This window comes from Manis pentadactyla, chromosome 6, assembly GCF_030020395.1.
Source record: "Manis pentadactyla isolate mManPen7 chromosome 6, mManPen7.hap1, whole genome shotgun sequence".
Lineage (NCBI taxonomy): Eukaryota > Metazoa > Chordata > Mammalia > Pholidota > Manidae > Manis > Manis pentadactyla.
This window is the reverse complement of record NC_080024.1, coordinates 153,006,565-153,031,398: the sequence shown is the minus strand read 5'-3', so window position 1 is coordinate 153,031,398 and position 24,834 is coordinate 153,006,565.

The window sequence follows — 24,834 nt, the reverse complement described above, 5'->3', positions numbered from 1 at the left end:
TATTTCAATCACTTTTTGTTTCTACCAAGCTGATATTTCAAGAAGTTATCAATGTCTATCAGATCTCTAGCTGATCAGGGCAAACTAGAAACTATCTGCAAAAGGGATGGATAATATTAACCAAAAACTCTGCACATAAAAATAGCAATAATGAATTAAATTCAAAATATGCCTCAAATGCTGAAGTACAATAAATAAGACTCTATCCACATATTTTCTTCCCAGACCTCTCATGGGGCACGATAAACTCCCAGCAAAAGCAAATCTAATACAATACTTAGGACTTATTACAATTCTCATTGAAATTCACTGATTATCTACAAAAGAATATATGCTGTGAGATGGTACATTGCAGTTAAACATTATTTGTAAAATAATGGGAAAAATAAAGCAGGCTCTAATTTTAGCATTGATGGCCAAGGAGCTCTGGATATTTTCATTTTAATGAAGAGGAAATGTGTTATTATTGCAGATATTTGAAACTCTAGTTATGTAAGTTTATTGCTTTACCTTACATAACAATAACACTGTGGCTGACACTGAAAAATATGATAATAATACAAGAGGTTATTATAAAATCACATTAATAAATGATAGCAATGTGTTGGACACTGCACCAAACAAAACTTATAGGCATGCTCTCAGCTGAAGGAACTTTTACTTCACACAAAAATAGCTAAATTTCAGTTTGCTAGATGTTCTAACGCTGTGTAAGCTCTACCTCATCTTTTTGGTACAATAACTCATTTTACGTATGAAGACTCCGAAGCTCAGAGAAGTGCTTTGCCTTGAATTTACACATCTAATAAATGGCCAACAGCAGATGCAATCCCGGGTAAGTCCAGGTTCATCATAATTAGACAAAGAAGATGGTCCCACAGATACTCAAAAGAAAGAAGAAAAGACAAAAGAGTGTAAAACCAATAAGAATTTTATTTACTATTTGATTTTATTATCAATCAAATTTGAAGATTTTAAGTGTCTTAGTGATAGACTTCATGGGGCTATAAAGGCACATGCTCTTGCTGGATGAGAAGCGTATACACATCGATGGAGAGACTTTCATAGGAACACAGGCAAAAATTTAAATATAGAGATACAGACTCTAATCAGATGGGGTATAGAGTTCAAAGAAAAAAAAAACATTTACCAGTAATTTTTTACTATTATAAATGTCTAATAGACTAAACCTTTGGTACTTTTTAAACACACGAAAAGTGAGCTGCTTCTGGAAAATGTTTCTTGGCCCCAGGAGAGAGGCCCAGTTGTGTCTGAATGTGATCAATGACTGTGCCACCATCTTGCTACCAACCTAAGGAGGAAGCCAGTACCCAGGGGGTCGGAGAAGGGGGACAGGAAGAACCTAAGTCCTTTGGCTACTGCATCAAGCACCTGGGAAGGTGCCTTCCCTCTAGACCAGCACTCCCCAGCATTGCTGTGATGTGGATTTGAAATGATAGTATCTGGAAATCACACCGACACTGATGACCAGCTCAGTAGGGCAAGGTAGCCGTGGCCTGCTCAGCCGCCCTGAGGGCGGACAAGAAAACTCCCTCAGAACATTCCATCCTAGGCCATTTTGTCACAAGGGGCCATGAGACACCGTTGTGCCAGCCACCCCATTTGGGACTCTGCTCTAGACTACACATCACTAGGGACAATAAATTTTGTTGTTTTAACACAGTTTGAACGATCTACGTTATTTGTGGACATAAAGCTGCTACTGGCACAGGAACCTCATAGGATTCGTATCCATTAAGTATGCTTTCAGTTGTAAGTAAGTGAAAACTTTGGCAAGTGGTGCCAAAGTAATCAGGAGTTTGTCTTTTTTTTTTTTCATATAAAAAGTTTGGAGAAAGGCAGTCTGGATCTTGTAGTCACTCTAGAGCTCCATCAGAGTGACAGGCTCCTCGTGTCCACTTGCTTACCCCCTCGGGGTTAGTGCTTTGTGGCACAGGAATCTTGGCTGCTGCCAATTCAGACACTGCACCCATGTTTATGACAGAAAGTAGAAATGTCAGAACAACCCTTGTCTTGAGGCACCATCCTTTTATTCAGGAAGGATGATCATCAGAGTTCCCATCATAGGTCTTGTAGCCCGACTTGGCTCCTGCTTGTCTCCTAGCACCGTCAGTGGGAATTAGTAGCCATGCAGGGCTCAGTCCACTCATGCTAGATGAGATGCCCCCCCTGGAATCAAAGGATCTCCTTTTGTGACCCAAGGAGATTGAAGTTTGCATACCAGGGAAGGAAGGGGCTTGGGGCAGCAGACTGCCTCACGAAGAACAATGCTCGTACTTGCTGTGAGATTCTGGTGAGGCCTATGTGCATACAAAGCTCTTTGCATAGTGCCCATTACATCATATCTTTTTGATATGTGTGAGCTATTACTATGATTATCATTATTTGTATTATGGCCGTCTCAGTGGTATATTCTTCTTAGGCCTATGAGCACCAGAAAGACATTTCTGAATTTCATTAAAAAATGGGAAAAATGCTCCCTTCTCCTACTACTTCACTTCACAATTCTATCTATGTATCTATGTATCTATCTATGTATCTATGTATCTATCTATCTATCTATCTACCTCATCTATCTTTATGACTTTTTATCATGGTAAGAACAGTTAACATGAGATCTACCCTCTTAACACATTAATTTTTTTTTTGCATAGTACAGTATTTTTAAGTACAGGCACTATGCTATACAGTAGGTCTCCTGAACGTACTCATCTTGCATAATTGAAACTTTATACCCATTGAACAACAGCTTCACTTTGCCCCTTCCCTCCAGGCCCTGGCAAGCACCGTTCTTCTCTATGCTTCTATGAGAATGACTTAGATTCTTCGTAGAAGTGGCATCATACATTATTTGTCTCTCTGTGTCTGCCTTACTCTCACTCAGCATACAAATCCATGTTGTCCCAAATGGCAGGATTTCCTTCTGTTTTAAGGCTGAATAATGATCTGCTGTGTGTGCGTTTCCTTTTTCCATTTTTCCACAGATGGATGTCTTTGCTATTACAAATAATGCTGCAATGATCTCTTCAAGGATCATATCTCTCCGAGATTCTGATTTTATTTCCTTTGGATTAAGTACCCAGAAGTTGGATTTCTATTTTAAAAATGGAAATACAAAATAGTATTTCTATTTTTAATTTTTTGAGGAATCTACATGTTGTTTATCAGAGTAGCTGCACCAACTCATATTTCCACCATCAGTGCACAACAGCTCCCTTCCCTCTACATACTCACCAGCAATTGCTCTTTTGTCTTCTAGACAATAGCCATTCTAAGAGGTGTGAAGTGATTTCTTTGTATTTCTGTGATGATTAGTGATGTTGATTGTTGTTTCATATGCCTGTCAGACAGGAGCAGAACAGACCTTTCTCCAGAGAAGGTATACAATGGCCGAAAGGGGTATGAAAAGATGCTATCTTGCCTTTCTGAATTCCACACTCACATCGTACAGCACCTTTCATTTTCTGCAGTGGCCCCATATCTAGGGCTAAGTCTGGTGCAAAATATCATACTTCCTACCTTTTCTCTATAATTTTATTCCATAAGTGCCATACAAAGACCTCAAGAAAAGTCTCTCTCCTCATGCAAATGTCCTTATATCTACGCCTGTCTTCCACATGCCATTACACACATCCAAGCTGTCTGATTTTCAGTTCAGAGCCCACTGTAGCTTGCTTGCAAATATTTAAAGAGCCCTAATATCTGATGTATTTTAGCAAAAGGGACAACTCCCTCCTTGACCATCCTGACCTATATTATACCATTATTTGAGATGCACTGATTCATACCAAGGTGCTTTCACTATTATAAGTGAACATATACATAGGATATGTTTTGCTTATTAATACCTTAGTGTAGTTTAGTTTATTGAATTTTTTTGGACACCCTGGTTTTTTGGTCATACCAGATGCATTTTGATGGGCAAGAAAAGACAGGACTGATATAAAATATTCACTGCCACTTACACAATGAAAGCCAGCTCAGGCCGCTCTGCTACAGAGCCCTCCACAGCCACAGGCTCAGATTCACAGGACCTGGCCCCGTGCACAGGAGGGATCACGACATTTGGGACTTTTCTGAATAAATTTTGAAAGAAAAAAAAAGTCATCACAGGTTTTCCTCTAAAATACTTTTCTCACTTCATGTTGGTGGATAACACTCTAATTCATTCCATTTTACTTTGAATAATGGGATTCAAAGATCCTCTCAATCTAAAATGAAACACATCTGAGGCCGCCTACTATGGGGATGAAACATGAAAAGGCTTCTGAAACTTTTGAAATGGAAAATGGAAAAAAAAAAAAGCTGTGCAGATCAAAATGCATTTCATGTTCAAAATTTCCCAAAGAAACAGACTTCCTGAAACTACTTTTCATAAGTTCTTTTTCAGTTTCAATTGGCCAGTGTAGGATAATAGAATTGAACATTACACTGTTTATTGCAGCTTTCAAAAACAAAAAGCATTACTCAACCTCAAGTAGTTTTAAGATTAAAATTGTCAGCAGCACTGATATCTTATATTTGATGGAATATGCATATTATTATTTAATGATGGCAAGTTAGCTCACTGCTTTGTTTTTTGAATACCTCTGGATACAAGAGTGACTAGAAATGTAAGAATAAAGTAAAATGCTAAAACTCTAAATTATATTATTGTGATAGTTAATTTTATGTGACAGCTTGGCTGGCTGTGTTCCCAGGTATGTGGTCAAATGCTATTCTGGATGTTTCTGTGAGGGTGTTTTTGGATCAGGTTAACATTTAAATGGGTGGATTTTGAGCAAAGCGTATGGCCTCCCTTAATGTGGGTAAACCTCATCCAACCAGCTGAAAGCCTAAATAGAATAAAACCTGACTGACCTCCCCTAGCAAGAGAGAATCCTGCCAGTAGATGGCCTTGGGACTCCAACTGCAGATAGCCATCCTCCATAACTGCGCGAGCCAATTCCTTAAAATAACTGTGTGTGTGTGTGTGTGTGTGTGTGTGTGTGTGTGTGTGTGTGTGTGAGTGCACATGTGCACATGCATATTTATGTGTGTATCCTGTTGATTCTTTTTCTCTGCAGAATCCTGAGTAATACTATTACATAGGTAGCTTTGTCTATACAAACCAAAAAGGGGCAATCTTTAGAAGTAGACATTGTTTTCCATATAAAATCAGAACTTAGTCAAACTCATTCACATTCAAACATACTTGAACTATTATACCAGGCTCTACTTTTAATTACAGTATTTTTATGTTTTATAAATATATAGACTGTGCATTCTTCTGGAGGGAATATAAATTGATGAAAGTTTTCTGGTAGGTCATCTGGTAATATATATTAACACAGTATACTAAACTCTATACTACTAAACACCTATTATAATGGCCCCAAATCTGGAACACTGACAACCCCAAATGCTGGCAAGGATGGGGAACAACAGAAACCCTCTTTCATTGTTGGTGGGAATGCAAAATGGTACAACCACTTTGGAAGATAGTTTGGTGGTTTCTTACACAACTCAACATACTCTGACCATGTGATCCAGCAATCGTACTCTTTGGTGTTTACTTAAAAGACTTGAAAACTTTCATCCATATAAAAACCTATGAACTACACAGATGTTTATGGCAGCTTTATTCATAATTGTCAAAATTTACAAGCAATCAAGATGTCCCTCTCTCAGCAGTTGCATTGATAAATAAACCGCTGTACATCCAGACAATTATTCAGCATTGTAAAGAAAATTGTCAAGCCATGAAAAGCCAGGGAGGAACCTTAAATGTCTAGTACTAAGTCAGAAAAGACAGTCTCCCAAAGCTGCATACTGTATGATTCCAGCTCTATGCATTCTGGGAAAAAGCAAAACCATCAAGACAGTAAAAAAATCACTGGATGTCCGGGGTTTGCAGAGGAAAATGACTAGGGAGGGCACAGGATTTTCAGGGCAGTGAAAGTACTCTGGATGAGCTTACAATGATGGATGCACGTGTACACCACCAAGAATGAACCGTGATGCAAACTACGAACTTGGGTGATAAGTGATGTAGGATCATCAACTGTAACAGATGCCCCCCTCGATGGAGATGCTAATAGTGGGTTAGGTTGTTCATACTGGGGCACGTGGTATATAAGAGATTGCTATACCTTCCTCTTGATTTTGCTATGAACCTAAACTACTATAAAATTAAACTCTTAAGAAAAAACTGTAACATTTTTACTAAGAATTTATACCTGATAATTTGCCTAAGCAAACTTATAAAATTAAAGTAAACTTAAAAATTGCATGATACCTGTACTTCCTAGTTTTCCTTCTCTCTCCTTCAACAGTGTCTATCTCTGACCCCAATGACCAAAGCTTTACATGCCAGAGGGATGACAGTAACTCTCTTTCCAAATGCATTGCATACCCCTTTCCTTAGGAGTGAGTCTTCAGTTTCCTTCTCCCTTTACTGTATATAGTTCACAAGGCTCCCCATTCTCTTTCTTGAAACCTTATTTTGTTTGGTTTCTTTGGAAGCTAATCTCCTGGATACTGTTCTCCTGTTCTACATTTTCTTCATCTTGTACCTTCCGTCTACAGACCAGAAGTACTGAGGAGGCTCCATGAAAGACACCTCCTGCTTTGCTTCTGACCTCATTCTATGTGCACACACCCATTCTTGTCTTTAAAACATGTCATTTACATTCTGGAAGGTTCTCTAGGTCTAGTTTCTTTTCTGAGTTCCAGACTAACATTTGCCACTGTCTCCTCAACATTTACCTTGTATGTTTGAAAAGCATTGCACATATAACATGGCCAAACTTCATCTGTGTATACGTCTCTCATCTCCAATGTGCCCCAACTCAATAAAAGGCACTACTGTTTTTATTTTTTAATTCATTCTTTAAGTAGAAAACCTGGTTTCATGTTTCTAAGCACATCCAAATCTATTGCTAAATCTTGCCAAGTCTACTTTATAAATATTTATAAAAATTTTCCACTTTATTTCATCTCTATTACCACTGGGTGTCAAAATACCTGCATTTATCACATCGTTTATGAAGATAAACTGTCTTTGTTTTATCTCTTGCAACATTACAACCATGCTCCATATTGTGATCCTCTAAAAATACATAATTAATTACATTATTTCCCTCTCTGAAACTTTTCAAAGGCTTTCCAATTCCTTTAGATTTAATCCAGAATCTCTAGCATAGCTGAGCCCCTGAAGGATCTTATCCCTTAGATTTCCAAGTTCATTTAAGCTATACTTCTTTTACTGCTATTTGTCATTTAGATTTTCAGTTAACTATCACTTCCTCAGACAGGTCTCCTTCTTTATTGTCTGAAGTATTCATGTTCCTTTAACTTTAAATAAATTTCTGATCCATACTGTTTGTCAGCTTAGGCTAGGTAATTCTTTGGGTGGAAGGAGGGGTATTTTCCTTTGATTACCAACGCCCCTGGCCTCTGGCCACTAGTCATTAGTAGCAAGCCCTCCCCACCCCAAACAAAGTTATAACAACCAAACTGTGTTCAGAAATTGCCAGTGTCTGTGAGCCAAATCCCCATTGCTTTGGAACCACTGATGTAGATTTTAGCAGGATGCAGATGTTTTTCATAATATTGCATTAATATTATTTATATTAGTGCTTGGCATTTTACTAGACTGTAGTTTCATAAATGTACGGACAATATTTTGTTCACTCTGCTGCTCTACATAGCAAAATGTCCCACACATACAGAACCAAACATTCTTTTTAGTAAGTGAATAAAGGGAGAGACCATCATTCCCTGAGAATTCAACTGAAAGATGAACTCAAAATATTATAAGGCAGATATGTGCAAAGTTAACTGAAAACCTACTCTCAACAAGCAAAAAATGATAGTAATATTATTGACTAAATTAAGAGCTGTGCAGCCAAGAAAAAGTTGAGGGACTTGAACAACATCTGTCCAGAACTGAAGGTGTTCCCGTCACACAAATTCATTTAAATTGAAAATTATATTTTCTATCTGTTCACAGTAAGAATTGTATTTCAAACTGATACAGATTTATAGATTCTAAATTTAAAATATGACCAAATGTTGAAGATCCACATGATTTGATGTTACTGCACACGAATGTTTTAAATAGTTTTGATGAACTCCAGTAAATATCATGACATACATGTTTGCTTTCATATGGAATATTTTTGAGAATACTAAAGGAATTAGACATGGCTTTACACTCTTAGGATGCTTCAAAGCATATGGCACATAAAATGGTATCAATATGGAGTGGCTAACATTAATATGTTAACATTTTATTATATATATCTTTTTTTATTATATATGTATCGTTAATCAGTATTTCAATTGTGCTCTCTTCCTTCCTCTTCCTCATGGCAAATGATGCACTCAATTTGATCACGTTTTATTTAATAAAGTCTGCAGAAAGTTGTCAACACTCAGAACCCAGGCAAAGACACAAGACCCGTTTCCCTTGCCAAACGAGAGCATAGTTCAATATTTCAGTTCAAGAAATGATTGTGCCTTTATGTATTTTATTGGGATTTCAGGTTGCTAATTCTATGAAGAGAGTGGGTTTATGGATATTTCCTATATTTTCTGTAATTCATGAAACCTATGTTTAATATCTCAAATAGCCACACTTACATATTAACCATGATTTTTTATGGCCAAATAGACAGTATTATTAACTAATTATTTTCCACCATTCTTTTCTTATTTTTTTAAACAACAATAGCCAATGAGTCAGAAAACCAAAAATTATAGGAATAAAGTTTAGGATTCACATTTGGACTTTGATGTTTCTTATGGCTATAGGCCAAATCATCCTTCCCCCAAATAAGTAACAAACATGGTAAATTGTAAATTTGCTTGAGATTTAATAGGAAGCCTTATGATAAGGTTGTGACCCATCGCTTCAAGTACAATTTTAATATACACTATTGTGATTAAAAAAGGCCTGGCTATTTTTATATGCTTTTTAGTACCAAACAGAATGTGGGATACACAGTGATGGTCTAAATTTTAATGAATTACCTCTACTAATATATGTTTTATCTAGAAAATAGCATCCTGGGTCTGGAATTGTCCAATTACAAATATGATTTATGACTACAAACACGTACCATTGGTCCTACCTCCTTCCCATTCTGTTTCCTTATCATTTCACTTTATTTTTATGTGAACAATCATGTAACCAGTAATTTACCTTAAAATGTGGTGAGCCCGAAAACTGGCCCTTGACTCCTCAGATTCGTCTGTGGCCTGTGGCCTTTTTGCCCCTGATCAGATGTCCTGTAAACGTGCTATTGAATGGGAGGGTCTGCAAGGTAACTGAAGATTGAAGGCACTGCCCTGTGCTTTGTGCTCAAACATAAAGGTGTTAGGCAGATACTCCCGTCCAGTCTAGATCAGTTATTAGAAATAAATTAGAAACGTATGGATCTATGAGGTACAACGGTCAGAAGAAAGGACAGTGATCTTGTTGAATTTGTAGCTATATAAGTACCAAGTTATAAAACAGAAATAGTCCGAAGTAGCTTTCTTGTCTCAGGCTCTGCTATGTGCATTTTATCTCATTCCTCTGAAAAAGGGACCCACAAAGCCACAACTGGAAGACTCTGGCTGTGAGGCTCCACTATTCTTTACTGCAGTCAGTGAATGTCGTTGGAGAAGACCTGAGGTCCCGTGGGAGTCTGCGTGACAATACTGCCCTTCACAGTAGTGCAAAAATATAGTATTTTTCAATGCTAATCTAGGAACGGCACCTAAGAATATATATATATATATATATATATATATATATATATATATATATATATATATATAATCTGATTTCTACAATCATGAGACCTTCATTTTTAATGTGCTGTAATTTTATGGCATGAGTAGCCAATAATATTGTCTCTTATTTTTCATCCTGAATTAATATGTTTAGGCAATTGGGAAAAGCAAATGTAGCATCTTGCTCTTTTTGCTCCTTTCCAGTTGTTGTCTGGTGTTCTTGACTCTTCCTAGGTTCAGAGTCTGCTCTATTTCATAACCATGAGTAGCGGCCTATGTTCACCTCCACTTCCGAAGCCCATGCTGCCCCATTATGTGCTAGTAGGTGGTTTGTCAGCATGTCGGATGCAACAGGATCACATGTCAGTAGGGAACAGGAAAACACTGTTTTGCAAAAGAGAATAATAATGACATTTGCCAGATTTCCTAGCACTTTGCTGTAAACTACTAAGTTTTATTCTACTTTTTAATATTCCTGAATTAAACATTGTCATAGGAACAAATAGCAACTAATCTTTAGCAATACAAATGCAAAGAATGAAAATTTATTTTACTTCATCTGGAAAGAAAGTGTTTCTGTTTAAGTGGGCGAGTATTTTCTTGTATTCGGGGGTGTATGTTTTTTAAAATAGTTTCTTAACTGTCAAGGCCTCTTTAACTGTTCTTGGTAAATAAAGATAGCAGATTTCAAAGTGGGAAATTAGTAAAATAATTAAATTCTCTCCATGAGGTAAAGAGAAAAAATGTATTCAATTAGATATGGAGTACACTAATATGATAAAAATTTGTAATGATAATTAGTATGTGAACAGAGAAATGTCTTAATCCATATTATCAAAATCTCTTTCTATATGTACATGTGTGTGTGTATGTATGTGTATATCTGAATCAGTAAGACGCAGCTCTTAACATCCTCACTAGGTCTTGGCCAGGAATAAGCCGGTGACAAAAAATATTTATTTTTGCTGACAGCCTCCGGAGCAATGGGCCTGTCAAGCAGTACTCGTTTCCTTGGAGAACCAGAGTACCGTGGAGGTATTTGAGTTGGGGGCTTGGTTGTATGGGTTTGTGTGTTATCCATTCTTGGCCTACTCGTCTTCAGATTTTATTATTCAACTGACATTTTGTTGGAATCAGCATTATTGCACTTTTTACTAAAAGTGAAAATATGTGCTTAGTGTAGTCAAGTAATAGCATTTCAAAGATGGGCGATTAACATCATAATTTATTGCTCTCTATATCCAGCCAGGAAGAAAACCAGCATCACACGCTATCTTATTTTGTGACCACAAATAGAGTTCTAGAGAAATGAATAGTATTTCCACATACATCTGTTGTGTCCATGCCATCTCAATAAAAGTGCATCTTCCCATTGTGTTTGAAATATAGAAGTTAACTAGGAGTAAGATAAGGTAGTTCCAGACAGCTCAAGTTAATTTAGAAACCATCATACTGTAACATGAATATATTTACACATATATTTGGATTAATGACAATTATTGCATTAGGTTTATGGAATATATAATTTATATTTGTAAGATAGTGATAGAGTAGCCACAATTAATACTCTGAGATTTTGAGTTATTTTGTACAGAAGATGATTACTAATATCTAGTGTCATGCTCAAAGTTTTTGGAATAAGCTCTTGAAAAAGCACTGTTGATGTCCAAATTTATAACATATCTAATATATTATATGTAGTATATATGGATAGCTTGACAAAAGGAAACTATATTCTAGAAACTTCAGAGATTGTCAGAACTTAAGAAATACTAATTTTACAAAATTTTTATTTTGAAATCAAGAATAAAATGATTTTTTCACAGCATCTAACAATTACCTTTTAAAATTATGATTATCTGAAATACTGATGTTTTCTTTCCCTCTGCTCATGTATTTTAATGTGTTCAGGTATGATGTGTGCATGATAACAAAGACAGTACTATTTTTTTCTTCCCTTCCTCCCATTTAGATTTGGTTTCCAGTTTTCTGGTTTTGAATAAAAATATTTGATCTTTGTTATCTTTACTACCTTAGGACATCAGGTCCTCTGATTTTTAGTATTTTAAAGGATCTTTACTGTCAATATCCATGGGGAGTGGAAAAAAGGAAGAAAGAATACAATATACATTCAGAAATATGTTTATTTGGGGCTGATAAAGCCATACATATGTAACAAATTTTGACTTTAGAAAGAAATGAGCCAGATTCATGTGCATTATAAGAAAACAAAAACAAAATAAATGACTCCTGTATTTTCATTGCTAGGGATACTGAAACCAAGCAAAATCTTAGTGAAGCAGGTTTTCCAGAAGGAAAAATCAGACAAAAATTGAAGAGAAGTAGCAATATCTGTATGGGAAGCATTTGTGTATGTAAAATATGCACATTACCATTTACTTAATGTCTTGTCAATTTTTAATCTCTTAAATGTCTTTCTTTTTTAATATTTTAATATTTTTAAGTGTTACATATATAGTAACATCATAATCTATGTTTAGGAAATTCCATTTCTATTATTCTTGGTATGTTCTATAGTTAAAGTACATTATTTGTACTTTCTGTTCATGTTCACACATTATAGGCCTATTTTATGTCTCATGATAATATACTAGGAATACATATTTATATTCTTTTAGTTTACAGAAATCCTGGAGGAATAGAGGGTGTTTCCATCCAGCATGGATTTGTGCTTGCTGATAGCCTGGGGTAGGGGTTGGTATGACATGGTACACATATGCTTCATGAGGAGTAGGCCCCCTTATTTTCCCATCGTCAAACCTACAATCCCACATTCACCTTAAACATCCCTTTTTCTCCTGCAACAACAGGCAATTCTTTTTAAGACTGTGTCCTTCCAGCCATATCTGGTCTCATTCTGAACCTTCACTGTTCTGACTGTTTTCAAATTGGTATTCTATGTATGTCCTGTAATAAAATCTTTCTCTCTCTTTTGGACCACTTCGACCAGCCACAACTGATCTAACTATAATCTTTCTGTAGTCCCACGTAGCTTAAAGAAAATGAAACAAAATCAATCTCAAAAATAAAATCTCAAGACCATGTCACTTGCATTCTGTCATTCCATTTTTCTGCTCATCTTAATGCAAACTTATTACAATTATTTGATACCTACTCTTTCTAGTTTGCTTATTACTCATTCAGTCTTGTATTTTCAGCCTCCTTTACACCTAAGGGAGACCATTTAAATAACTATGGACCAATGATATGCAAGCAGAAATGATATCGCATCTCCTTACGACCAGACTTCCAACGTCTGACTTCCCATTTCTTCCTTCCTGAAGCATGGTAGCCGCCTGGCAAGGTTGCTCACATGTACATCCTGACCCGCCCTGGAATGCTCATCTCTGCTATTTATAGAGTAGTTCAGGATTCATGATATTATTAGAGGTGTTTGTACATGGCTTGTATGAATTAAAATTCCTAATCAAAAGCTCAAACTATGTGTACAACTTTCAGACAATTACTGTTTAATTTAGTTTTTAAATATAAACCTACTAATGTATTGATCAATTCACAATGTGAAATGTAAATATTCAGTGCAGAGATTTTAAAGTTTTCTTTTTTTATTGATGGTTTTAGAAAAGAATATTTTGCATGTTTTTATACTGACACAAAGATTTGTTTCCAATTTTCTAACCACTTTATAAAATATCTCTCTGACAGTTAAGATTTGTTTCTTCAACAAGTCATAAAAAGTACTCCCCCTGAGAAGCTACTTAAATGATTTAGAAAATTCAGATTCTGGTTTAGTTTCATTCATATGTATTCCTTGAGCAAGTGAAATTTCATCATATCCTTAAACTAGCAGAGTATCTTAGCATGTACAGAAATAGAATAACAAATGGTCTTAAGAACATAGGTCATATATTCATGTAATAATATATTTTAATCATCTTATTTTTGTACATTTTACGCCTTTACATGCATATTGTACCCACTTATTGAGTATTTTACTAAGTCTTAGCCACTATCATACAGACATAATAATTAATGAGATATTATTTCTATGTAGATTCTGAAAGCCAGGGATTATGACTTGTATTCATTCATATTTTTAGCTTATCTTTACCACCCAGATTGAGTTCATTCACTCATTTTTTTTCCTTTCTGGAATGTTCTTTCAGTATGGTATAAGATAAAGCTGAAGAGATAAACAGGATTAAAAAATTTAAGGGTCTATACTTATATCAAAAATCTCAGTGATCATTCTAAAGTAAGTGAGAAGATACAATGAAGTGTGAACTAATGAAGCACATGATCAGATTTGTGCTGAAAGAGAAACCTCCACTAGCTGTAATACGGAGAAAATTTGGAAATGGCAAAAAAAGTGGATGTGGTATTCTTACCCAGTAAATTATTATAATCACTGAGATAGTAGGGATTAGATGAGCTAAAAAATAGGGGATGAAGATGAAGAAATTGTTTAGATTAGGATACATGGAGGAGTAGAATTTCTAGGGCATTAGGGTAGTTGCATATGAGAGAGAAGGAAAGTAGGACGTCAAGAAGGACTACATCCTTGATTATGCACAGGGACATGTGTCCCTGTGCATAAACAAGGTAAGCTCTCTAACGCAGGGAGCAACCACCAGTTTAGCTGCAAGCAGGTTGAGTTTGAATTTGTGAGACACCTAAGTCAAGATTCAAGGTAATAACTGGAAACAGGAGCCATTTGTGAAGATGAAAAGTCATGATGAGAGGTATTGATGTAGGTGCCGCCAGCATCTCCGCGGGGATCAAAAAATGTGTGTGCCGTGTATTACCTAGAGAGAGACTGTGGGGAAAGAAAAGTTGTTAGACTTGAAGTCCAACCATAAAATGCATCCGATGGTAAAGAGGAAGAACAGAAAGGGGACAGAGGTGTTGAGACAGTGGAAGGAGGAGATGAAGACAGCAAGCTTCAAAGAAGCTGAGGGGAGGACATCTCTGGGAAGAGCCTGGTGGGATTGTGAAATACCGCTGAGCGACCTCATCTCAGACTAGAGTATGTTCGTTAAAAGTCAGTGCACAGAGGTCATTAATGATATCATGAAAAAGCCTTTGTTGAAATGATGTGCATAACAGGTGGAAATGAAAGAGGAATAAATGGCAAATCTGGGAGTAAACACAGTAAGTTTAATCAACTCTGTAGAAAATTGCCTTTTCAGAGTGTAGTTAGGGCAGAAGAATGGAAAGTATTTGGCATGAAGCAAGAGTTTATTTTTCCAAGATGGCAGGGACTTAAACCCATTTAAATTTCAAAGAGAAGGAGCATGATGATCAGGTGAGGATGAATCTAAACATTTCAGTCATTTATACAATAATTACTGGTCACGTGCTCTAGTGCAACCACTATCCTAGGCACTTGGAAAGCAAACACTTCTCCCACTATGAGGCTTCTAATCCAGCAGAGGGCAAATAGCAACGTAATTGTCTCAACAGGGTGGGGATGTTTTCCTGAAACACATAACAAAAATGTCCTCAGAGAAGAAGGCCACACGTAGTGGTGTGGTGACAGAACGTGAAGGAGGACAGGATGGATGCGGATACAGGTGGGTGTACAGACTCCATACTTTTGGGATGCTAACATGTATTTCTTTGTTAAAGAATAAGATGGAGGAGGAGGGAGATGTTCTGGACCTTTGAGATCTACCGCCACGTTCTCATTAAGGTCACACAGGCTCTGGGCGGTTCCCAGCTCATGACTGACCACAGGGGATGGCAGGGCTGATCCATCCAACCATGGCTGACCCTATGAAGGGGGAACATTTGCTCACAGACTCTGCATTGGCCCAGTTAGCAGAGACTCTCAAAACAACACTCCAGTCTGCGGTTCTTCCTCCTGGTTTTCTCTCCTCCTCTTTAGGACAGTCGGACCTTCTTGCTCAGAGGACTTCCCCTACTCTCTCTCTTTATCGTTCTTCATGGACGTTCCTCACAATAATTTCTTTCACTTGTAACTCTGTCCAGAGAAGCGGAACTGGAACAGCTGGTCGTAGGAATGGTCCAAGAAAGTAAAGCCTGCGAAAAGCCGCGGCTCATACTGAGCACAGCAGAGAATCAGGAAAGGTGTAGAGGTTTAGCCACATGGCGATTCTGGAGCGGATCCACTAGGTAAGGCAGAACTCTGCGGGCGGAATTCTGTTCCATGAGAATGCACAGTGAGGGCCCACAGTTTCACTGAGAAATTCAATGATACTGGCTTTCCTCTGTAAGCACAAGGCGTGGTCACAGAGTCAGTTTGTTAACAGTAACGAGGACGAAGGGGCTCAGTGCGATAGAGAACAAGTGGTGGGGCTTAACCGCTGGAAGCCAGTGGCCCACAGACACTGCAATATACTGCAAGGTCAAACGAGCAGCCGAGGGGCCTCGCTCACTAAGTGCTGTGGGCTGTAAGGGGTGAATTCACTCACTGAATACGAAGTGTGGGGAAGATCTCTAGAGATTTTGTGGAGGTGATATTTTGAATTTACAAATGGCTTCTAGAGAAAATTCACTTTGGACATAGTATTTCAGTTTTGTAATAGGGCGAAGAAAAGAAATGTAGTGTACATTAAGAACACAAAAACTTTACAAGATTCCTGGGTCCTATTCTCAGTTCTTGTCTTTCATACCCATGGTGACTCTTTAGAACCCTTCTTTCTCAAAGTGGTTGTTCTTGCCCAAGGATACTGTTGAAAAGTGCTATTTATGTGAAAGGAAAGAGCAGGCATCATATGAAATATATTTTTCATGAACTACAAAAGGTAAACCAAAGTAAGTCATTTAACCATTTAAAAATAGTGTTTCTTCTTTCTGTCACTGAGTTATAGGACAAATGACACTGTAGATTCTGTATAGAATATGAGGAAATAATATTACTGTACAGTGTTAATACATCTTCAAGTTATCTGATCTGCAAATGTTCATCTACTAACACAATCTAAGTAAAATGAAGCCCATTGTATTTTTTCTGATAATGCCTCAATGCATTAACAAATATATTTTGCTAAGATTATAAATTTGAATTCTATCTCTAAGAAATTTTCAAATGTCTAGTAACTAAAAACACCATTACAAATTATCCTGCCCATATTCCTCTTTGCTAGATCATAGAGACTTTTCATTTACATGTGAAATAGTCCCATTTTTACTAAAGAATCCTCTGAAACAAAAGTAAAACAATATATATGGAAAGCTATTACATTTAATGGAGAGAACAAATGCATGCAAACCATCCATAAAAATTTTACTGAAAAAAAAAAGTAATAAAATTTTTTTGGTATTTTTATTAAATTTGTACTTAATTCTATTTGTATATTTATGTTTATTCTATTTTTACTTTGAGCTGTAATTTATATCATATGTCCCGTTCATGGGGCTGGAATACTTATATATACATGCATATATGTCTGTAATAAGTTTAAGTGTTATAAAGCTCATTGACAGCAATAGAAAAAAAATCAATTAAAGGACCAGAGTAATTCCTAAATATATTTCTTTGTTTCCTTGATGCCAATATTAAAAAAAGAATGACCCTGGTTTGGATGGGTCTCAAGGAAAGGCAGTCCCTGTCCTGTAGAGAAGTGAAGTTTACTTTTGGCAATGACTTCTAGAAATGATTTATTACACACAGCCCTATAAAAAGGAAACTATAGCACAACTCTATTAAAATCCCAATAAACTACTTTGTAGATATTGACAACTTGATTCTAAAAGGTACATAGAAAGGCAAAAAACCTAGGATAGCCAATACAATATGAAAGTGAACAAAGTTAGGAGCCACATGCTCCCTGATTTCAAGACTTATTATAAAGCTACAGGAATCACACAGCAGGGTATTAGGAAAAGGGTAGCACATAGATCAGTGAGAGCAGAAATATATCCACAGATACAGTCAACTGACTTTTGACCAAGGACATTCGAGAACGGATAATCTTTTCAACAAATAAAGCTAGAACTAATGCATTCCATATGCCAAAAAAGAAGCCTAGACCCAGACCCTACCCCTTACACAAACAGTTAGTCCAATGGGATCTATGCTTAAATGTAATATGTGAAATTATAAAATGTTGAGGTGAAAATCCATGTGACCTTGGGATTGTTAATGAGTTTTTAGATACAAAAGCACATGCTACTTGAAAGAAAAAAATGATTATTTGAAAGGTATCAAGTTAAAATCCTCTGTTCTCTGAAAGACCCTGCTAAGAGAATGAAAAGACAAAGCACAGACTGGCAGACAATACCATCCACACACATATCTAGTAAAGTACTGGTAGCAGAAACATACAAAGAACACTTAAACCTCAAAAATGAAAAACAAGCAACGCAACTGTAAAAAGGGCCAAGTATCGAAAGAGACATTTCACCAGAAGAGATACACAGATTACAGAGATCACATGGAAAGGTGTTCGATGTCATTTGTCTTCAGGGAAAGGCACATTACCACCCTGCAATATCACTGCCCACCTACTCACATGGTCCAAATCCAAAGGCTGACTACCAATTACTGGTGAGATACGAAATACCAGGAACTTTCCCTCTTTACTGGTGGGATGCAAAATGGGACGGGAACTTCGAAAGCAGTTTGGTGGTTCCATACAAAGCTAAACTCCATCTTAGCAGACTCTCCAGCAGTCATTTTCCTCAGTATCTATCCAAATGACTTGAAAATATAGGTCCACACAAAAACCTATGTGCAAGTGTCTATAGTAGTTTTATACAGAATTGACAAAAACTGGAAGCAACCAAGATCTTCTTCACAGATGAATGAACAAATTCTAGTATGTCTATAAACTGCAACATTATTCAGCAATAAAAAGGAGTGAGCCAGTCTGAAAAGGCTATGTGATTTCACTTACATGACATTCTAGAAAAGGCAGAACTGTAGAGACAGTACACAGATGCATGGACACAAGACGTTCAGTTTTGGGGAGGATAGGGCACAGTACACAAAATCTGGAATTTTTGTAGAGCAATGACAGTATTCTGTAGCTACTGTAATAATGTATACATGACAACTGGCATTGTCAAAACCCACAGAACTTCATAGAAAAAAAGAATGAACCTTAACATATAAAAATAATAGTATTTTAGGAAAACATTTAGGAGGTTAGACAAATCCCATGTCAGAAGGCAGAATGTGTTAAAATGATCTTATTGCATTAAAAATGTGTGAAACAACCTCATCAAAGGGACTGGGAGGAAAAGCTGCTCACCTAAGTAGCATCGTAAATGAGTGGAATCAGCCTGACTACGTCCTTTGAGAGAGTCTTAACGCAAGTGCTGTACTACAACTTGCAGAGTTGTCTCCTGGGGGGTCTAGGTCAACACTTGGGGTACATCTATCCTTGTATGCTGGAGCTGAACAATGACGTAAATGGTGGGCAGATGGTGGGAGCCAGGTTTCTTACTGCTGCAGTGAGAGGTAGGCAAGGAAAGGCCTGTTTTTTTTTTAGCTATAAACAGTTTCTATATTTTTCAAGGTTTAGAAAGAAGAAGCACCACCAGAGTATGTGGCTCAGAAACCTTAAACTATTTGGCCTTTAACGGAAAATGTTTGTGGACCCTGCCCTGAAGACTTGGTTTCCTTTTTCTTAGTTTATTAAGTATGACAGCTTTGCCTAGGAAAATGGAATTGTAGTTTCAGGGAAATTAAAAGTAAAAATGGATATAACTGAAGGCAATGAGTGCATGAGTAACGTACTATAGAAAACCACAATATTGCATGAAATCTACAAATCAATTTAGTAAACATCCTATTTAAAGTGATAATGAGCAAATGGTAACAAAAAAGCAACACATGGATAAATCTTGCAAACCTAAAGTTAGATGAAATCAATCATGTACAAAAGGTTACATACTCTCCATGTATGTGAAGTTCAACAGGCAAAAGTTAATCTTTGGTGTTAGATGTCAGGACAATGGTGACTTTTACAAAGGACAAGGATGCTTTTCATTTTCTGTTGAAATGATACTTTTGTTTCTAATACCTGTTGTTGGTTAGATGGGTGAGTTCATTTCATGTAGCTGCACACTTGTGTTTAGGCATTTTCTGTATGTATGCTATAAACATTTATAAAACTTTATGGGAAAAAAAGATATTTTTAAAAATTTGAAGGTGTAACAGCCATATTTTCTTTGGAGTGGGGGAAAATAAAACACACCAATACATCAAGGAAGCACTCTAGGCAGCCGAATAATATATTATTAAAAACCTCATTTAATTGTGAAATTAAAGAACTCAAGAACAAAGAAACTGTGGTTTAAAATAATTAGCGATAGATACTAAAACAATTTAAAGAAAAGAAATTACAAAATTACTGAAAAAAACCTAAAACAATCAAAGTGTATATATTTAAAATGACTAGTATCCAGTTCATGGGCTAAGAAATGACCCACAGTAAGTGCCAGTGTTGAACAACTGCCCTGATTCTTTTCTACAAATGTTCCCTAGTGAAAGGCTGCTTACAATTGGTAAACTCCAAGTCAGGTCAAATAAGAAAGGCCTGTAAGCGGGATTTTCCCGGAAGCTGCCATCAGGTCACGTAATGATGGTTAACTGGGAACGGGGCTTTGGAGGACGCAAACCTTTTCCTGTCCTCTCTACGTGGCTGCTAACCTGATGATTTTCTCTGTGATGATGAGGCTGGTGACTTTCAATGCTACCCCTGAGCTGCGGAGATGGTGACGGGAGTAGGGGAAGTAAAACTGCCACCAACTTCACTGTTCTCAGCAAGACTCAGCTCTTTTTCTCTGGAATAAATAATCTGCTGAATGGTGCAAGTCTTTGGTTAAACTTTTCCAAGTCCTTAGTTAATTTTATAAACATTGATTTTTTTTTTACAATGTTTGCCAGTGTTGCTTTTATGGTGGAGAATATTTTTGAAGATACCACTTCTGTGTTCCTGCTGATGGCACTGCTAGGTGTTCCTCTTAAGGCCTGCTGTTTAGGATGATTTAACAAAAGATATTTGAATGTGTACATTTTGAAAATAATAGTAGTTTAAAGTATTGCCAAACAACCTGGATGAAATAGAAAATGTTACTGCTAACACATTCTGGAGATCTCTTGCATAACACTGAGACGAACAAAAAAATCTGTTTTTCTCTTAATGGAGTTTTGGAATGGATTTTATGAAGAAAATAAAAACATACCACATAATCTGAGGTACTGGAAATTATCTAAGGCTGTGGATCACATATATGACTAAGACAGTGGGAAGAATAACAGCAATGAAATATTAAGATATTTCTCTATTCCTGGCAGTCAGCTTGTTTTAGCTTAGGTTTGGAGCCTCCTGGACATCCCTAAGCTGTAGAGGAAATGATTTTTGCATGCTTCAAACACACCTGAGTGATGTAGATTCCAAGCCTAGAAATGAATTTAAACTCCCAGGGGTTTGAGTTCCATTTACAGTGGGCAAAAATGTACCTTTAAAAAAAAGACACTGTGAGAAAAGCAAATTCTTACTATCTGAGCTGTTGAAAAATGTGATAACTGCTCTTTTCAAAGATCTTGAGCCTACATAAACCACCTGCCACGCAGCTCAGCACCACCATGAGAAACAGGGATGAAAGAACACAGAGACGGGAACAGCACTGAGAGCTTAAAACTCTGCAAATTGAAATCTGGATATGAAGGAAGGAAGCTAGTCTTCAGGATAAAACATTTGGCTTTTAGAAGATCTAATCCCCAGCACCAAATTACCTTATAATTTATTCAAAAGTTCAAAATCATCCTCTCTGCCCTCAGTTCATTAACAAATTCAAATAAGAGACACAATTTCTAAGCAAAATAATAGACCTGTGAGAATAGATTTTAAAAGCTTAAGAAGTAAAAAAAACCACATTTATTCTTCTGCTGTCAACAATGATCACTGACTCTGGACCGAGTCTAGGAGATAATGCTGAAGATGTAAGAAGGACCATGTCGTAACTACTTGGGACACACAAGACTAGCTTCTGGAGCTGCTCAGGAAGGCCGGTCTCGTGGGCAGCTTTTGAACCACGTTGGGAAGTGGCAAGACAAAGGGTGTGTCAGCTTCTGGCTGAGAGACGGTCAGCAGGGGCTGCCGGCACTACGGAGCAGGGTTCTGACAGCTGCTCGCTGGGCTGCCCCGGAAGGTCTGATTGTTCAGCAAGCAGGTCTGATCGTGCCCAAAACCCCACTGCTCTTTGACTGAACATCAAAACGGGAGAGTGGCTTGCACTGGCTGACAGGCGCCACCTCCGATTCAGTGTTGCCTCATACCAGGTCGCATCTGCCCTCTTGAGGTCCCACTGGCCCTTTCCCAGTCCTTGAAGTCCCCACATTCTGTTTCCCGACACAGTTCCCTACCTGGGTGCCTGGTTACCTCTGCTCTTCTTTCTACTTGTTCATCATCATTTTCTCAGGGTAATTCCCAGCCAAACTTTCTTCACTTAAATGCAAATTGCCTCATCACATGGTCTTACGATACAGCATAGCTATCTGGGATATTACACTCAGAGTTTAAATTTTATATTCATTTGTGACATTGGCTCACTGGTTGCTTTCTCCACTGATATGTGTTTCAGAAAGAAAGAGGCCAAATGCAGGCATTAACTCCTCTGTTTAATTCAGCGTGGTTTTTCCACTGCCCAGCATGGTACCAGAATTCAATAAATGTTTTTAATGAATAAATAACTAAAATTGTTCAATTTGGAGATTAAAAACTGAGATATTTGACACTTCCTGAAACATTATCCTAAGAGCACACATCTGTCTCATACCTGTTCATTTAAACTACTATTTATTATAAACAAGGTACATTTTAGAGGATTTTGTCTACTTTTTCATAGGCCATGAAAGATAATAATATCAGGATATAAATATGCCAACTATTAAGCCACCAAAGAAATGCCAGTAATCCAAGCTATTGGTTCAGAGCAGGATAAGTAATATATTTTGGTTTCCTTTCCTTCAGAGTGACTGTATCCAGCTAAGAATTTTAATTGAAACTGGTAGTTGGTCAAACCACGTAAACAAAATGAGTATTCTTTTACTCTGACTTCAGAAAGAAAACATAAGACCACAGAGGTGATTTTAATGAAACTATTGTAAAGAATTGGTCGCTGTCATTGATTTTTCCCAGCACAATACCAGTATAGGAGTTGGTATAATTTAAATCAGCTGTGCTGTATCATATTCCCCAGAAGAGCTTTTTCTTTGCCTAAATAGAAATTGAGTTTCAATAAGAAAATAATCTTTGAACAAATCATATTTAAAAATCTACTCAAAAGAATAAAACTGATAACATTTTGGACTTAATACAGTTCATCTTGCTTTGGAGTACTATTTAATATGCCTTTCCATATTTGTAGCTTTATTTTCTGCCCCCCATATTGGCATTTAACTCACTTGAAATAATAATAGCTTGGAAAACAAACCTTTTTTAAAGAGTGTGTTTCCTTCAGACAATTCTAAACATTTGGAAAAATTCATGACTACCCTCTGAAATAAATACAATAAAAAATAAATGTATTAACTATATTTCATATGGCTAAAGAGTATGAGTTTGGAATTTATATTAGCCTTAGCTAGGCTCAGAATCATTAACTGACTGGTTAGGAGAGGCATTTCTCAATCTCTTCTAATCACTTTCTAACTACAGAAACAAACCACAGGTGAAGGAACATTTTGAAAATATTCTACTCTATGGAAAATATTTTTGTATGATTCAATGTTTATCACATTCCAAACCTTTTTTTGAAACTTGTCATTTTGCAAAAATATATTCTTGTGTGGAGTAAGGCATTAACATGACAAGCTGTATAGGAATTGTGGATAAATGTGATTGGCTCTAGTATCTTTTACTACTTAAAATCAGGGTGACATCAGATATTCCTTCTCATTGTGTCTCTCCTGTAAGTTTTATGACAATCAGAAGCAAACAAGTGTACTACTTTACTCTCATCTACTTTTTGTTAAAAATATTGTATTTAGAAATGATAGGAAATCAGAATTATAGCTTTTTTGAGACATGGATATGAAGCATACCCACCCAGATATAAACATTATTGGGAAGAACACTTTGAGAGGTTCTGCGGACATGATTTCTATGCTATGGTGAGCAGGGTTTTCCTTACTATTGGTAATATGCATATGAAAGGATGTTAAGGGTTTTAGTATATATTATTTAAAAAGGTTTTTGTATTTATCTAAAGATGTTGTAAATATTGCATATCTAAATATTTATCCAGCTATCTTTTCTATTTTTTCAAAAATACAAATGTGTTTCTGTATTTTGGAAATCTTTTTATTAAAGTATAATTTTAGTATACCTTTATTATTTGAAATGTCTTCAGGAATACATTTTTATTGCTACCTCTTGTTTCCTGAGCTTCTCCTTCCCTGGCATGAACTACTGCCTGTACTCACAGTATTTTCACCAGCTCCCCGTGTGCGGGGGGCAGGATCCTAGCAGCACGCACACCCTGTGATCTGTATCCTGCTGGGTGACAGGCTTCTGCCGGGTGAGCTGAGGGATTTGATTGGATGGCGACGTTCACTACTTCACTGTGTTGGTGAACCTCCAAATTCCTGTCAGCATGTGACATTCCATATTTGGAAGTAAATATACATTTTCCAAGGATGGAAATCACACTTCTTTTGTTAGTTGAGCTCATAGGTTAGGCTACCTGTCATTTACCAAGTTTAAAGTTAATACTTCCAAGTTCTTCAAGCCTTCCCCCCATCAATGCCATTTACCTTGGCCTCTCATATTCACAGTCCTATTTTGGGCGATGGTTTTAAAGTTTTCAAGCTTTCTCACTCTGCTGGATGCACATGTACGCCCACTTCCGTTAACCGCTAAGCTAATGTCTCACTAACACCTGCTGGCACTTTGCCCCTGCCCCATTGGCCTCCCCTCTTCTTTGGAACCCCCAGGCATGCTCACTTTGCAGGGACCTTTCTTTGCTTCTCTCCCAGCCTGGAATACCCAACCACACCCACAGTATTTACACACCTCCGTCAACAGGGCTTCAAGTCTTTGCATAAACGTCACCTTCCACTGTCTTCCCTCACCTACATTTTTTAAATGGCAG